This window comes from Coffea eugenioides, chromosome 6 (genome assembly GCF_003713205.1).
Source record: "Coffea eugenioides isolate CCC68of chromosome 6, Ceug_1.0, whole genome shotgun sequence".
NCBI lineage: Eukaryota > Viridiplantae > Streptophyta > Magnoliopsida > Gentianales > Rubiaceae > Coffea > Coffea eugenioides.
The window spans coordinates 30,076,670-30,093,824 of record NC_040040.1 but is presented as its reverse complement, the minus strand read 5'-3'; positions in this window follow the sequence as shown (position 1 = coordinate 30,093,824).

The following is a 17,155-nucleotide window of genomic DNA, read 5'->3' as shown; positions in this document are numbered from 1 at the left end:
ATAAAGCAAAGTTAAGATCGTCAGAAGAAACATAGGATCTCATACCCATACTCAAAATTAGCTGACTGTCTTTCTCTAACTCAATAACTGACTCAATGGCTAACTTTTCACTCTTATTACTCCCAGCCTCTTCCTCTTTCTCAGCTCCCTTGGATTTTACCTAATCAATCACTATTTCCTCAACTAGCTCTTTTTTCATATTATAACACTCATGCTCACTTTTCATATATGTTAGGTTAAAACAAAGTTAGTCATAAGCAAGTGCTACAAATGTAGAATAATGACTATTAAATACGAATGAATATTTATTAGTATGTCCATCATATTTAATTTCTCGCCTCAATATCCATGCTTTACCCAACAACACATGCATCACTTGAATTAGCACTACATCACACAACATCTCATCAATGTACTTGCCAATTTGAAAAGGTATAAGTGTGTGCTTAGTAAGCCAAACTTCACCATGAGCATTCAGCAACTTATACGGTCGAAGATGATTAATGGTTAGAAAATTTAGTTACTCAACCATGATAGCACTTGCGAGATTGACTTCACAACTCCTATCAATGACCAACTATAAATTTTAGCTTTGACACCACAATGAGTATAAAACCAACCACACATTTGAGATTTGATGATGTCCAATTGTTCATCTACACCGCGTAATGCCATAGCTTTGATTCCTTTAGGGTCAAAAAGATGATGTTGTAAGTTAGTTTTTATATGCCTTATGTCCTCCATGATGTATGAGGGAACCTGCAAAAGTTAGTGAAAGAAAAGATATTTCTCCTCAGTACATAAGCTCACGTATTTACACTCAACACTCGTGTATCACTCAAGTGTATTACACTCTATTGATCTCACCAACTCTTTCAAGTCTTTGATCACAACCCTTGAGACAATATGAATTGCTCACAATTGATCAAAAAGGTTCAACAATTCTCAAGGAAGTGACATATATGAGATTGGTTCACCTTGAGTTGAGATTTTGAATACAAAAGGACTGATCTAAATGACTCAAAAGTGCTGAAACAATATTGAAAATTTACATATTTAATAGTGAAAAATAAAATACTACGCGACACAAAGAAACCCTAAACAACAAGGTCAAAATTTTGAACTGTTTTGGTCTGATTGTGTGAATTTTGGACCTAAATTCTTGTTATAAATAGATACCAAAAACCTGATTTGATTTGGTGTTAATTCAGCCAAGAGGACTCGAATTAGGAAACTTATGACTCAATCTAGGAAACTACTTGATTCTTTGTAAACTTAAATTGATTTGGACTATTTTTGGACCATTGAAACTCGAATAAAACTGAAAAATTTGACTCATAACATGACAAAGTGTGGTTGGACAGATTACAAATGAAATTTTGACCAATAAACGACTCGGTTGAAATTTTTGAAAGCCTAGAATGCTCTCTACCCGATGTGTTTGTTTGATGATGATGGCTGGAATTTGAAATTTTGGTTTGATGGTTCTTGGATGGACTTTGGAAAGCAAGATGATGATTTTAAGAAGCTTTCCTTAGGGTGTTCAATGGCTAAACCAAATTGGGCAAGGAAAATGTGACCAGATTTTGGAAACAATCCAAGTCACGTTTGGTTTCCAAATCAAAATTGTCTTCTTGTTTTCAATTCAAGATTGTGATCCGTATGTCTTGTCCTATTCTTTTTTTTTTCACGGATCAAGATCAGATTCTTTTTATTCTTTTCTTCATTTTTTTTCACTTCAGATCATCAAGATTCAAGAAACAAGAATGCCGCAACTTCAAGTTCAAGAAGATGAACTTAGGATTTTCGAAAGTTCAAGATTTGGAAACCTTTATTCAAGATTCTCAAAATACCCAACTATGCAATCCAAGAACTTTAAGAAAACTCCAAACCAACTACAAGACTCGAGAACAACAAGAGACAAACACAAGGTATGGAAAATAGTGTCACTATAATAATGATGAACAGTAATGATGTGATGAACAATGCCGCTACAATAGCGATAAACAGTACCCGATGAATAGTATTTTTTTTACTCAATTAAAACACAAATAAAAATGATTCAACAAGAAAGAAGAATTCAACAAATCATAATAAAGATGATCACACGAAATTCAAACCCTAGAATGATGAACAATTTAATTTTTGAATTGGGTAGGATTTGGTAGAAGAATAAAGAGTAAAACAAGAAAAGAAAAAGGATATTAACCTAGATCAAGAGCCGAAATTCTGAAACCAACTGATGTAAATTCGATTCCCCAAACTCCCGTTCTCGAAAAAAAGAATTGTATAGGCAGTGAAAAAATCTATCTTGATCATGTTATGGATACAAAGGATGGACTCTAAACCAATCAAGGACAACTCGAGATTGCTTAGGACGGTAGAAAGGCGCCACAATTTAACGCGATCTTTGTGACAGCCCCACCATCTCTTCGGATGTACCCCGAGGGTTAGCGGGCTGTCTGCCCAGCTTTCGTCAGGACTAACTAATCCGAAAATTCACAAAAGTACTAAAACGCATAATTTAACTTCCAATCATCAACCCAAAACTATATGCAATGGAGTCTCAAACGATTCAACTTAAAGTACAAGTCAGAGTATCCAAACTTATACAAATACATGTGAGGTTTACTAATATATAGGAGCTTAAAAAAAACCAAAACTATAACTAGCTTAACTCTTTCCCCAAAAAACACGCTCCTAAAATTTCGTCCCCTGTGAGAAAAACAAAGGTAACAGGATGAGTTTTCGCCCAATGAAGTACCAAAAGGTCACGCAATCACAAATCACATAGTTAACATTTTAATCTATCAAATATAAGCATCAAATAATGAAATAAGTAAACACCACAATTTATACAGAGCAGTTCTCAAGAGCCAAATTCCTCATTGTATTAACTTGATCCAACTCGTTGACATTTCATCAACGTTTAAAGAAGCAAAATCAATGACCATAGATCTCCACTTTACACCAATTTTCATCCACCAAACATACTCCTTACCGGGTTCGAACACCAAATAGAAACAGTGGTAGTAATACTCGAGATAACAAATATCAGAAGGATTCAGTATTCAGTGAATCAGTAACAGTTTCCTCATGGTTCATCAATCTACCTCGATCAAACTCTTGCTGGCTCGATTCGATTAACTACCAATGAGTTTTGACCTGAAATTTCACAATAAGGTCGTCGAATATTAGGCTCCAAACGACATCAAATTCATGCACAAGTAATAGATTTCAATTGAACAGTAGACCAGTCAAACAGTAAAACGGAAGCGAGTGTGATAAAGTACACACACGTCCCGTCCAAGATAAACTAAAGCCACAGTCATTCAAATTATAAATTTCAATCACAAATAAATCATTTAAGCAATAAGTCATGTGAGTGGTACACTCACCAGTTCAAACAAAGTAACGTCAAAAGTTCGTCCCCGGGTTATGCCATTGATCACCAACAAACCCTAAGAATAATCAAGATAAAAATATTATGGCTCAACCATCCAAAGTTTAGGTGAACCAAGGAAAATCCAAATAACTACTAGGGCAAAGATTCAAATATGGTTTTGCAATGAAAAGAGAGCATTTAGACTCAACGGACATGAGTAACCAAGGAGTTCCTCATTCCAATTCATGGCTGGAAATTTTCAGTAGCAAAATAGCAAAGAAAACAACCAACCTCGAGTTTAAAGTAGAACAAATGCAACTAGAAAGCATGCTAGAAGAAACCATCACTTTTCGTCTTATTTTACACATGGTGTTGTCAAAATTTCAGCTTATACACCACTACCAAAGTGAACTCAAGTAATCACATGTAACCTAATTCCAAACCAACTCAAAATCACCCCTCTAACATCACTTATTTCACAAGAAAGGAAGTAATAAAAATTTCAGCAGTACCTCCCTTTATTTTCTTAACTTTTCCATCCAAACTCAATACCTATATTTATAGCATTCAACCTCAATCACAACCATAAGTTATAGGTTATAAAGTACATTTGTTTAAGGCCACAAAACCATCCAAAATAGGCAATTATTTAGCTCAAAACCAACCACAATAAAGCTGGAAATTTGTAACCTTAAACTGAAATTTACCACTACAAGTTGAAATTTTCTATAATCAAGCCAAAATAACATATAAAAACTAGAAAATTCATATGGCAAACCTACTAGATAATGGCTAAGCTCAAATCATCATATTAAAGCTGAAATTTCTCACTCAAAGTTGAAATTTTCCAACCATCACATAAACCATGAAATTTTTCATGAAAACTACCAAAATCAAACCTTAAATCTACTCATATACGAGTAATAAAAGAGAAAATGGTTTCTTCATATTATTACCTTGAAACCCTAAGAAAAAATGGAAATTAAGAGCTTCTTTCTTCCAAATCTTTTCACCAAATCCCTTAATCCTTCCTAAAGGTCACCTTTTATGGAGTAGATTGCAAGTTTATGGTGAAAACTCAAGGATTTAAACAAGAATTGAAGGTTGAAGATGAAGTCTCTCTCTCTCTTTTCCTCTCATGAAGTTCGGCCAAGGGAAGAGGAAAAATGAAGGGTTTTTGGTAAATTTTTTTTTTTAAATTAAAAGTCAAGAAAGGTCTTAGTCAAAGTCCAAGCTGCATGGCTCGTTGACAAATGTCCTTCCAAGGTCAATTCTCATCTCTTTGTCTTTCAAATGCAAAAATATCTAGCCAACTTCTAATTATTCATTAACATCTTATAAAATAATATCTCTTTGTACAAAACTCCTCTTAATTTTTAAAAATTTATCGTACACACCTCACTAGTGGGTCCTACTTCCATAATGTACCATGAACTTATCATGCACTAACTTATACAAGAAAAATGGATTAAAAACTTAACTCTCTTATAAAAATATCTAGAAAATTAAGGCAATAAAGTAAAGTAAAAAAAAATGTATTCAAAGAAATAAAATAAAATAAAAAATTTCTGGTCCTCACACTCTCTTCCCGTTAAAAGAATTTCGTTCTCGAAATTCTCATCTGGATTAACAAACAGCTCAGGGTACCTCTTTTGCATTTCTTTCTCCATTTTCCAGGTTGCCTCTTCTACACTATGGTTTCTCCATAGGCTCTTTACTAAGAAAATTTGCTTATTTCTTAATTCCTTTACTTTACGGTCAAGCAACTGTACGGGTTTCTCCTCATAGGTCAGAGATTCATTTATTTCAATTTCTTCTGATTGTAAGATGTGAGTCGAATCAGGATGGTACTTCTTTAGCATCGAGACATGGAAGACATCATGAATCCTGGATAAACTTGGTGGTAGTTCGAGTCGGTATGCCACCTTTCCGACTTGTTGAAGAATTTTTAAAGGATCCCACAAATCTTGGTTGAAGTTTCTTTCTTTTATCCTTCGTGACACTTCGTAATGGAGTGACCTTAAGAAATACGAGATCTCCAACTTTAAATTCCAAATCATTCCTTCGATTGTCTGTGTAACTTTTTTGTCGACTTTGAACTATTTGAAGTCTTTGGCGTATTAATTTAATCTTTTCATGTGCATCTTCCATCCATGGCACTATCGTTAGATCCAAAATCTTCTTTTGCCCTATTTCATCCTACTAAACTGGTGACTGGCATTTTCTCTCATAGAGAGTTTCGTATGGTGCTATTTGAATAGATGAATGATAGCTGTTGTTATAAGCAAACTCCACTAACGTCATGTGCTGGCGCCACCTTCAAAATCCAAAATACAAGTCCTTAACATATTTTCAAGGATTTGAATAGTTCTTTCAGATCGTCCATCTGTCTGAAGATGGTATGTGGTACTGAGGTTTAGTTTGGTCCCTAAGATTTCTTGCAATTTTTGCCAAAATCGAGATACAAATCAGGGATCCCTGTTTGAGACTATGCTTAATGATACTCCATGGAACCTCACAATCTCATCCATGTATAGTTGAGTCAACTTTTTCATAAAATACTTCATGTTCACTGGTAAGAATGGGCTGATTTGGTTAACTGATCGATGATTACCCAAACGGTATCATGGCCTTTCTGCATTCGTGGTAAACATGAGACAAAGTCCATCGTAATGTTTTTCTGCTTCCATTTAGGTATCTCAAGGGTTGTAACAGGTCTGAGGATTTTTTAATATTCGGTTTTAACTTGTTGATAGGTGAGACAAGTTTGAACATACTGAACAATTTACCTCTTCATATTATCCCACCAATATAACTCTTTTAAATTTTGATACATCTTAATACTATCCGAATGGACTGTATACTTAGACCGATGAGCTTCCTCCAAAATTTCTTTTTTCAATATTTCATCTTTCGGCACAACCACTCGGTTTCAATATTTCAAAATTCTCTCGAGACTCAAATTGAAATCAAACAATTCTCCCTTTTGCACCTTTTCTATCAACTTTTGTACTATAAAATCTTTCTTCTGAGCTTCTTTGATTCTTTCTAGTAGAGTAGATTTCATTGTTATATTTTCAAAAATCACCTTCTGAAGTTCAAGGCGAGGATTCCACTCACTAACCTGTTCTAACATATTCCATTCCTTAATCATTAACCCAACCACTTGAGTCTTTTGACTTAGGGCATCCACCACTACATTGGCTTTCCCAGGATGGTAATTAATCGGATAATCATAATCTTCCAAAAATTTCATCCATCGACGCTGCCTCATGTTCAGTTTCTTCTGAGAAAATAAGTACTTAAGTCCTTGTGATCCATATAAATCTCGAAAGTTATCCTATGGAAATAATGCCTCCACTTTTTCAGAACAAAGACAATAGCTACTAATTTCAAATCATGGATTGGATAATTTTTCTCATAAGGTTTCAATTTTCTAGAGGAAAAGGCAATCACATTTTTATTTTGCATTAATACACACCCCAATCCTTCTCTCGAGATATCAGTATATATAGTGAAACTGTCCTTTCCATTAGGTAGAGTCAAAACTAGTGCCATGGTCAACCTTTTTTTCAATTCTTGAAAACTAGTTTCATATTTAGTATCCCAAACAAAGCTGCCACACTTCTTTATCAGATCGGTTAAAGGGCCGACAAGTTTTGAGAAATTATTAATAAACCGACGATAATACCTGCCAAATCTAAGAAACAACGAATCTCAATAGGGTTTTCTGGCTGCTTCCATTCACTGACAGTTCGACTTTGGTTGGATCTATTGCAATACCATCTTTCGAAATCACATGCCCTAAAAAAGAGATTTTCTCCAATCAAAACTCACATTTACTAAATTTAGCATATAACTGGTGTTCTGTTAAAGTCTGTAATACAATTTTCAAATGCTACTCATGCTCCTCCCGGATTTTTGAATAAACAAGGATATCATCAATAAATACAACTACAAATCGATCCAAATAGGGTTTGAAAATTTGATGCATTAAATTCATAAATGCTGCAGGGGTATTGGTTAATCCAAAGGGCATGACTACAAATTTAAAATGTCCATATCTAGAATTAAATGCAATTTTTGGTACATCTTGTGACGCCCCCACTTCTCCCAAAAGCGAACCAAAGGGCATCCGCGGGACGCCTGCCCAGCTCTCGCCAGGACTCACTACAATCCACAATTCAAAAGTTCAAAATATTTCGAATAACTTCAACATATCATTAAAGTACTCCAAAATATTGCGTGCTTACAAATACTTAGCTTTCAAGCTTAATACAATTCACAAGAATACGTACTACAACCATCCGTTCTAATACAACTTACGGTCTTCAAAAGAAAATAATCTAGTACTATTCACGAGCACTTTCGGTCTCGAACCCTGTTAAAGAGAACAAAAACGTGGGATGAGCTACACAGCCCAATGAGGTTCCAAGACACTCTAGCAGTTCTAATAAATCAAGTAATTGAGCATACCACAGGTATGACACATTAACATGAGATAATTATCATGGTACGAGTAATTTGAGCATGTCACAGGTATGACTCAAGATTTGCACGTTGGTACATTTACATGAAATAGTTATCTCTATGCAAAATAAACACATTGAAGGAATCGAGGTTCCAATGAAACCATATCGGTCATCTGCACCTTATAACTTCCGGATCCCTCAGTTTGTCTGGTCATCACCTTATCCCTCCAGTGGTAGTACTCGAGTATACCGAAACAGTGGCTCAGGGTTCCAACCTACCCGACCGAACCCAGTACTGGCTCGAGTAGGTCAGTAACCAAGGGCAGGGCCCAAGTTCAGGTTAGAGCTTACAACATGCACAAGTAATCGAATAAATCGACGAACGGTAAAATTTTATCATTTGAGTAGGTCGAGTAAGATAAAGTACACACTCGCCTTAAAATGGTGGACAATTTCATAAGAACATGTAATTTACGGTAATCAACTAATTGAAGTAGTCAAGTAGTCAAATAAGCAAGTAATCAAGTAAATTGATAAATGGTAAGTAATTATGGTTAACGGTTAACGGTAAGTAGTCACAGTTAATTGATAGACATGTTAAATAAATATGTCCTTCAAGGATTTCATGTCGAGTAATTCAAGTAGTTAGGTAAATATACTCTTCAAGCATTTCATATCGAGTAATTCAAGTAGTCATGTAAATATGCTCTTCAAGCATTTCATATCTAGTAATTCAAGTATATCTTACTTAAATATGCATGGGTGTGGTAAATACTTAACATGTAGTACTTAACACTTAATGACTATAGGATAAGCATGTCATAGACTTATTCAAATTACGTACTCCTATATGGAACACTCACCTATACAAAACAAGTGAGTAAGTACTCAAACAAGCGTTTAGGCGTCCACTTCAAGTTCCTCTTGAAGGTCTCCTTGAGCGCCTGAGCAAATAACTATCAATTATTATACACTATCACTTAGAACCCCTACTGATCAAAGAAGGTTGTACTAGTGTATAATCTAAGGAGAATTCATGAATTGAGCCTTAATTATTTATAATCGAGGCTCGGAAGTAGGTTTCAAAAACACAAGAGAAATCTGATTTTCGCCTTTGAAATCAAGTGTAAAACGGTCTAGCAATATCGGAGGAAAATGGAGAGTTCGAAACCCTCAATTTCCTTTAAGTTCGAAAATTTCAGATTCGGCAAGCAAACTTTGAAAAATCAGATCTCACTCTCTATGAGTCCGAAATTGGAAAACTTGGTACCTTTGAAAACTACTTCCAAAGTACTAAAAGTTTCTAGAAGACACTTTTCCATGATTCCAAACGGAAGGTATTCAAAATTTGTCTCAAAATTGCTGTTTTGGCTTGCGAGACAGTTTTGGGGTTGGTTTTCGGCAAAGTTTGGAAATTCGGCAAAATTCACACATTGTGAACTAGCCTCTGAAATTTGGAACTCTATTAGAGTTGCAATCCAAGTTTAAAACAAAATAAGAGAAACAAGAATCAGAGTTTTGAGCACCAAGATATGGTGGCTCAAAGTTACTAAAATTTCTTCGCTAAACAAGGGTTTTCCAAGTGTAAATCACAAACTTTGGGACTTTGATTTAACATCAAAACGGATTCAGAATGGCACCAAATTTGGTATTATTACACTACCATATAAGGGATATTCCTCTGTAAAATTTCATAGAAATATTCACTCGGAAAGTTGGTTAACTAAACCATGAAAGTTCCAAGAATTTCCAAGGCAAATCTGCCTTGTACTTCAAATTTTTCTTTCCTCAAACCTTTGGCCAATAAAAATACCTAAACATGTCTCATTTGTGATAACCAGGTCTAATAAGAATCCAAGATACATTTGGTAGGTGATTAACACCAAAAATTTCAAAACAACAAGTCCCAACCAAGGTTTAGGCCTTTACTAGCCAAAAAGAGGGTTTTTACTCAATGCATCAGTTTTGAAATATAACCACAACTCACTCAATTCAACTTGGAATTGAGCCTGGTTGATGGCGTTGAAAACTAGATTCATAAAGCTACAATTTCTCTGAAGAAATCATTTTCAAAATCTTTCCACAACTAGCTTATATTTGAGCATCCATTTGCTGCTCAAAACAGAGCTTCCAGTGAACTAGCGAAACAGGGCAGCCAAGTTCAAACAGTTGGTACAATTCACTCGGGTGGAATCAGGACATCCATTTTATACAGTTGGAAAGCTGGGAATATTTAGTTTCCAATGCAGCAAACGGAACTCGATTTAGACATCAGAGTAAAAAGTTATGGCCGAAACAAAAACACTGCCTGGGTAATCCGGGAACAATTTCCAGTTTTGAAGCCTTTTCGAAAATTCAACTTTTGGCCAACCAAATCAAGTAATTTTTAGTGGAAACTTTCTACACAACCTATACAACATATATACATCATAAACAAGTCAATTGAACCACTGAAAAGTGCTCAAAAGCACACGAAAATGACAGGGGCAGTTTCGGAATATTTTTGCTCATCACCTCCTTTGAGTTTCCTTTCACCAATACAACTTATTTCCACTAATTTAAGCACTAAACCGACATTAATAACATCAAAACTCATGAAATCAGTCCTCAAATCATTGTGGGAGTTCATAGGGCCCACACACCAAAATCCAACAATCTAAAGCTACCCACATGAAATTATGAACTTATAAGTGCTAGATAACTTCCATAAACAAAGGTTTAAGAGGTTGATCGTTGTTTACCTCCTTGGATGATTTGAGCAGAAAATTTCGATCACTCTAAGCCCAAGAAAAATCGTGGAATAAAGCTCTCCTCCAAGCTCAAGTGAATCTCCAAGTTGTTTGCTAGTTGTAGTTAAATTTTGGAGTGATTTGGGTAATAAATGAGGGAGTTGTTGAAGAAAAATTTTGGTTGTCTTCTTCCTTGGAGTGATGCACGGCTGGTAGAGAAGAAAAGAAAGGTTGTTGCAGCTGCAAAATCTTCTTGAGGAATTTTAAGATTGTGTGGCTAAGAATACTCTAAAAGTCAACCAAAACTAGTGCGCGTATGCGCGCGTTTCGCGCTCGTTTCCCCTCGGATTTGTTTCACTTGTGCATTAAATCTCTAATGCACTTCCTTAAACCTTATAATTATTCACTCTTAATAGTCTAGAAATAAAGGTCTTAAGTCTCTCAATTAAACCGCATGTGTGAAAACGCATATTTTCGATTTGTGCGCGATAAAGTGGAATTTCCAAGAAATTCTTATAACGATTGTACTACTAACTAATACTTGAGTACTTAAACATAAAAATACCTATTTTAAGACTAATGTATAAGTCTCCAATTTTTCAACCTCATTGTACTCTCAAATCGGCTATAGTCTTCAAACACGTATTCACTATTCTCACTTAACGAGGTTTAAAAAAATAATTTTTGGAATCAAGTCATTTTAAAAATACATGTGCCATAATTCCATGTATTTGAACAATAAAAGGTTGAAATAAAATATTCAGAGAAAACGTGTGAGTAAATAATTAATTAACCCAGTAAAATAAAATAAAATAAGAAAATTTCGGGTCCTCACAGATCTTCCTTCCTAATTCGCAATTGATAACACCCCTGTTGGAGGTCTAGTTTGGTAAACACCACCGCTCCTTGCAACTGGTCGAATAATTCATCAATATGTGATAGAGGGAATTTATTCTTAATTATCACATTATTCAAATCGGGGTAATCTATACACAGCCTTAAACTTTCGTCTTTCTTCTTAACAAAGAGTACCGGAACTCCTCATGGAGATCCGCTTTCTCGAATAAACCTTCGCTCTAATAAATCTTGCAACTATAACTTCAATTCTTTAAGGTCAGCAGGTGCCATCAGATATGAAATTTTAGAGATTGGTGTTGTCCCAGATAACAAATCAATGTTAAATTCTATCCCTCTCTCTCTTCGGAGGTAAGTTCACTAATTCATCTGGGAACACATCTGGATACTCCTTTACTACTGGTACATCTTCCATCTTCAACTTATCTATCGAAGTGTTTATTAGAAATACTAGGTAACCCTGCGTCCCTTTTCTCAACAATTTTCTAACCCCGAATACCCGGAATAAGTGCAAATGAGACTAATCGACCCCTTATATCTAACCTTAAGGTTGCCTCCCCAGGTATGCAAAATTCTACCACTTTCCTCTTACAATCCAATTGAGCATCATATTGAACTAACCAATCCATACCTAAAATGACATCATACCCCTTAATAGCTAAACTTATTAGATCCCTCAATAATTTTCTCTCTTCAATCCAAATTTCGCAGTTCTTATAAACCATACTAGTAATCAAACATTAGTCACCCGTAGGTGTCCTAACTTCAAATCATATGGTAATCTAGTAGGTTTCACATCAATTTCACATATAAAATTAGGGTTGACAAATGAATGGGTAGCACCAGGATCTATTAAAATCTTAGCTAAACGGTGAAATACAGGGATCATACCTTCAACAAGCTCAGATGAATCAGGGATCTGATGTTGCTTTAATGTATACACCCGAGTCAACACTTTCGGTCTATTCCCTTCCACCTTTGACTGTCCAGGATTTGTCTAATTTGATGCTGGGTCCCACTCTTTTCTCGAGGTGAAACTGGACAATTGGCAATTTGATGCTCGGTACTTCCACAGCACAAGCATTTTCTCTCCTTCTGCCAACAACTTTCCTCCGTATGATTCGGCTTCCCACAATATTCACAGGAGACACGGGGAGCTGATGCCGAGCCTCCTTGTGAGGCACCTCTTTGTTGTCCTCTCCCGTCTTGGCCTCTTCTTGACGAGGCTCCTTTTGGCGTCCCCAGTAGTTTTAGTCCCCCTTCCAAATTTAGGAGGTATATTCTTATCGGCCTGCCCAAGGTCGCTACTGGACGCACCCCATTTCTTTGCTTGAAAAGTTCTAACTTGTAATTTCACACTTTCAACCCGTTGGGCTTTCTCCATGTCGTCACTAAACGTATTGATTTGGGCTACTTGTGAGGACTCGCAAAATTCTTCTTATTTTCTCCAAATTCCCTTTTATTTTGAATAAATTACTTTATAATAGATTTACTACTCATTTACCTTCTCTATAGTTGCAATAAATCATAGAATTAAGAGTTTCCCCTTTACTTTCATCGTTAGGGTAAATTAGGATTTTTGCGTATTTTGGTAGTGTAATTAATTGGTGAGGTGTGGGTACTAAATTTGGTGGTTAAGAGCGAATTTTAGATAAGAGGAAGTGTGTGATTAGAAGTGCTATTAATAAGTTAGTGAATCATAGGTTAAAACCCTAATACGCGCGAGTTAAGGAAAATAAGCTTGAACCGACGCGTACCGTTTGCTACCGATTGAGTGTACCATTTGAACACTATTTTATTACCTTAATCTACTTGCTATTAATTGAGAAAAATCAGCCCCAAAATATCCTCAAGCCAGCCAAAATTTTGGACCAAGAAAAAGAGAGAAATGAAAAAAAATTGACCACAAATCAAAGTGTGACACTTGTCAATTTTGACCAAACCAATTTCCTCTCTTCTTATCTTTCTCTTGGCTTCATTCTTCTTCATTTTTCACCATCTTGGCCAAACTAGAGAGAGAAAAGAGAGGAGAAACTTCAAATTCCATCTTGAGTTTTGCTTGATTTGGAGAGAAATCAACAAAAACCACAAATCTAATCCAAACAAAGGTGTAATAAGGTGACAAGGAAGCTTGAAGTGGAGTGATCTTGCATAGACAGCTCTTGTTTTTGTATTTTCCTTGGAGGTTTGAAGGTATGAAGTTCAGGAACTTCCTTCTCTTTCTATTCTTGCAATTTATTAGGAAGATGGCTTGAAATTGGAAGTTTTATGGAAGATAACCTAGATTTGTGAAGATTGGTGAAATTTCCAGCTTAGGGTTTCATTTTCCAGCCATGAGATGATAAATTTCAGTTTGATTGATATTTTCCAGATTTGATATAAGTCATTCCATCTTTTATTTGGCATGTATATGATTAGTAGAAGCTAGTTTAGTGTGAAGGTGGAATTTCTAACTTTTAATCACAATTAGTGATGGTTATATGCAAATTTTAGCTTAAGAAGTGTAATTTCAGTTCTGCCCTGTTTTTGGAACCGATCTAACCTGCATATTCGTCCATGATAAAGGCCGAATCAGTTCCTGTTCAAAACATGAAAGTTGTAGTGAATGGCGTTAACTATCTAACTTCAAAATTTCAGCTCAATCGGAGGACTATATAATATAAAATGACTAATATACCCCTGACTGCCCAAATACCTTGTTTAACCGATAGTTTTCTGTTTTCTCTGAGATTTCAAATTTTAACCTTGAAAATGCACTAACTGGGTGTCGATCTTCATAGGAAATGTAGGTCTTTGTCTTAATTTCGAAACACCATAAAATTCACCCCAATCCAATAAGCATAGCTTCAAATGTGACCAAAATGCCGGAAGATGTCAAACCTGCTACTTAGCCATTCGTCTTTAAAACTGGTTTCCAACTTTGATTTTTATGGTTGCATTGCTAGAATTGCCTTGTATTTAGATGACGTTGAGCCTAGTTGAAGGGCTATTGTGTTAAGATTGCTTATTTGTGAATTTGGGCTAAGTTGAGGAAAGAAATAAAGCCCTAAGTGGCTGGAAAATAGCTAAATACAAAGGGCATGCTGCCCAAATTTCTATTACTTGCTCTTATGAATATTAGTAAGATGTAAGGTTTGATTTTAGGGTTAGTTGGATCTTAAATTACATATGTAACCTTGAATGTACTTCAATAGTAGTATATAAGTTATTTTTAACCAAGATTTGGTATCAACTAAGATGAAAAGTGTTAGTTTTATCTCGAAAACTTTGAATTACATTTACTCAATTCAATTGGGATTGGTTATTCTTAGGGTTTATCGGTGATCAAGGGCATAATAAGGAAGGAAACTTTTGACGCTATTTTGGTTTAAACTGATGAGCGTTCCTTGTGTGACGGCCCCACCTCCCCCTAAGGCGAACCCCAGGGTTCGGCAGGCCGCCTGCCCAGCTCTCGCCGGGACTCAGTCGATCACTACAGTCCTCAAACAAATACAAGAATAAACCTTCAAATATAACTCAAATGTTCCAACATTTACATATCAAAAGCGAAGCGTCCACGCTTCCACTGCGCCACTCTGATCCTTGATACCAACCATTATACAGGTGGAAGTCCAAAACTAGACTATTACACATCCAATCAATTCTAAACGTTCAATACAATCCCAATATGAATGATTACACAAAAGGAAATCCAAATTCAGTCCATACATGAGATAATCCATGAATAAACACTACAAGCCCTTCCTTCACCTTGAGCCCTGTGGAGGGGAATAAAACAGTTTTGGGGTGAGCTAGAAGCTCAGCGAGTAACCAAGAAAATCAGTTATCAAATCAGTTTCATAATCGTTCATTTCAATAATGTCATGCTTCAACAATCAATGCACTTTCATTTCTCTCGTGAGCCAGTGAAATCATGGTACTTAGACGTCCAACGCTCCAAACAATCATTTAACATTGAACATTAACATTGAACATTGAGAAAGAGCCCATTGGTGCTCTACAGGAACATTAAACGGTGGAGGAGACGTCGGAGTCTAGCACACGAATTCCAAGTACTCATTTGAGCCAAAACATGTCAAGAACTTATATGCCGGCACACAGGATATGCAATCAAAGAAACGATGCAAGAAACATTTCAAAGGTAACGTTGGAAATAGTTTAGGTCACTCACATCCACGGCTCACAATCCTTGTCCAATATAGACAATTTCATCATTCAAGTCCAAGCCTTTTAACTTAAACTCAAAGTCACCAACGCTATTCAAAATCGGACAGCATTTCCCCTTAATTCCTTTCTTTTTCCAACCTACAAACAAACCCAATCACATAGCAATTAACCACAATTGCTCATACAATTCACAAACCATAAAACATATCCAATTAGGGCCTCAATACCCCTTAATTGAGCCAACTAGAAGCTCATAAACCAACCTTGGAAAAATTCCCAAATTGAAACCCTAAAACCAGAAATTATACCACAAGCGTAAATTTTCCGTAAATAATCACAATTAACGCACAATCACTTCATTTAACACCATTTCAATCCATCAATTCAAGCCAACTAATCATAATCATTTAAAATCAGAAAAATACCCAATAAATCAGAAATTCATCATAATTTCCTTAAACCCATAAAATACTTCACAATATAACACACATGGCCACCACAAACCATTAATTCACCAATACTAGAACAAAAGGAACTTGCATAATCAACTCACCTCAAATTCAAGAGAGCTACCAACTTAGAGCTTCCCTTCAAAAACCAATCCATCCAAAGCTTTAAACCACCATAGTGAGCACTTGTGTGAAATATTTGCCAAAACCACCGATTAAAACTCAAGATTCAAAGAAGGAAATCAAAGGAAAGAAATGGAGTTTTTCTTTTCTCTCAAAGCTCACGGAAGAACCAGGGAAGAAATGAGATATTTTGGGTGCAAAAGTGGAATAAAAAGGGAGGAAACAGCCGGTCAAAGCTCATGACCGACTCTGCCACGTCAGAATCCGGCCGGAATCTGACCGGATTTCCGGTCGGATTCAAGGCAGTGGCCAATTCAATTTTTTTCAAAACTGCAAGGCAATCCGGCCAGCTATCCGGCCAGAAACTGGCCGGATTTCCGGCCGGATTTGGCCCCTGTCTTATTTCAAAACTTTTCTTTTCTTTTCCAAGTTGAAAAGCAGTGCCACTCCGCTCGAATAACAACGATATATATAAAATGAAAACCCTTCATCATACGGGGCGTCACACCTTGTGTGTTTGTACAATAAGTGACTATGTGACTATTTGTGAATGTTTGCTTGAATGTTAAACGTTTTCAATGATTGTTAAATGAAGTTTTGATAGGCGAGTATGTACTTTATCGCACTCGACCTAAATGAACGTGGAATTTTCAATGATTAAATGATTGGATGCTACTTGTGCATGAATGTAAGCCTTTTGGCTGAATTGGACTCTTGCCCTTCGTTATCAGTCAACTCGAGCCAGAAGCGGACTCGGTCGGGCGGCTGGTGACCTTGGGACAGTGTTTTGGTATACTCGAGTATGACCACGAAGTCTAGTGGAGAACTGGATAGTGAATTGGCTAGTGGCGGGAAATGAAATCAATGAATGAATGTCAAGAACATTGGAGGAGTTTTCACTTGCAAATATTTTTCTAATAATTGGAGGAATAAGGAAAATGATTGGCGAGTGAATGAACGAATGGCTCCACGTGA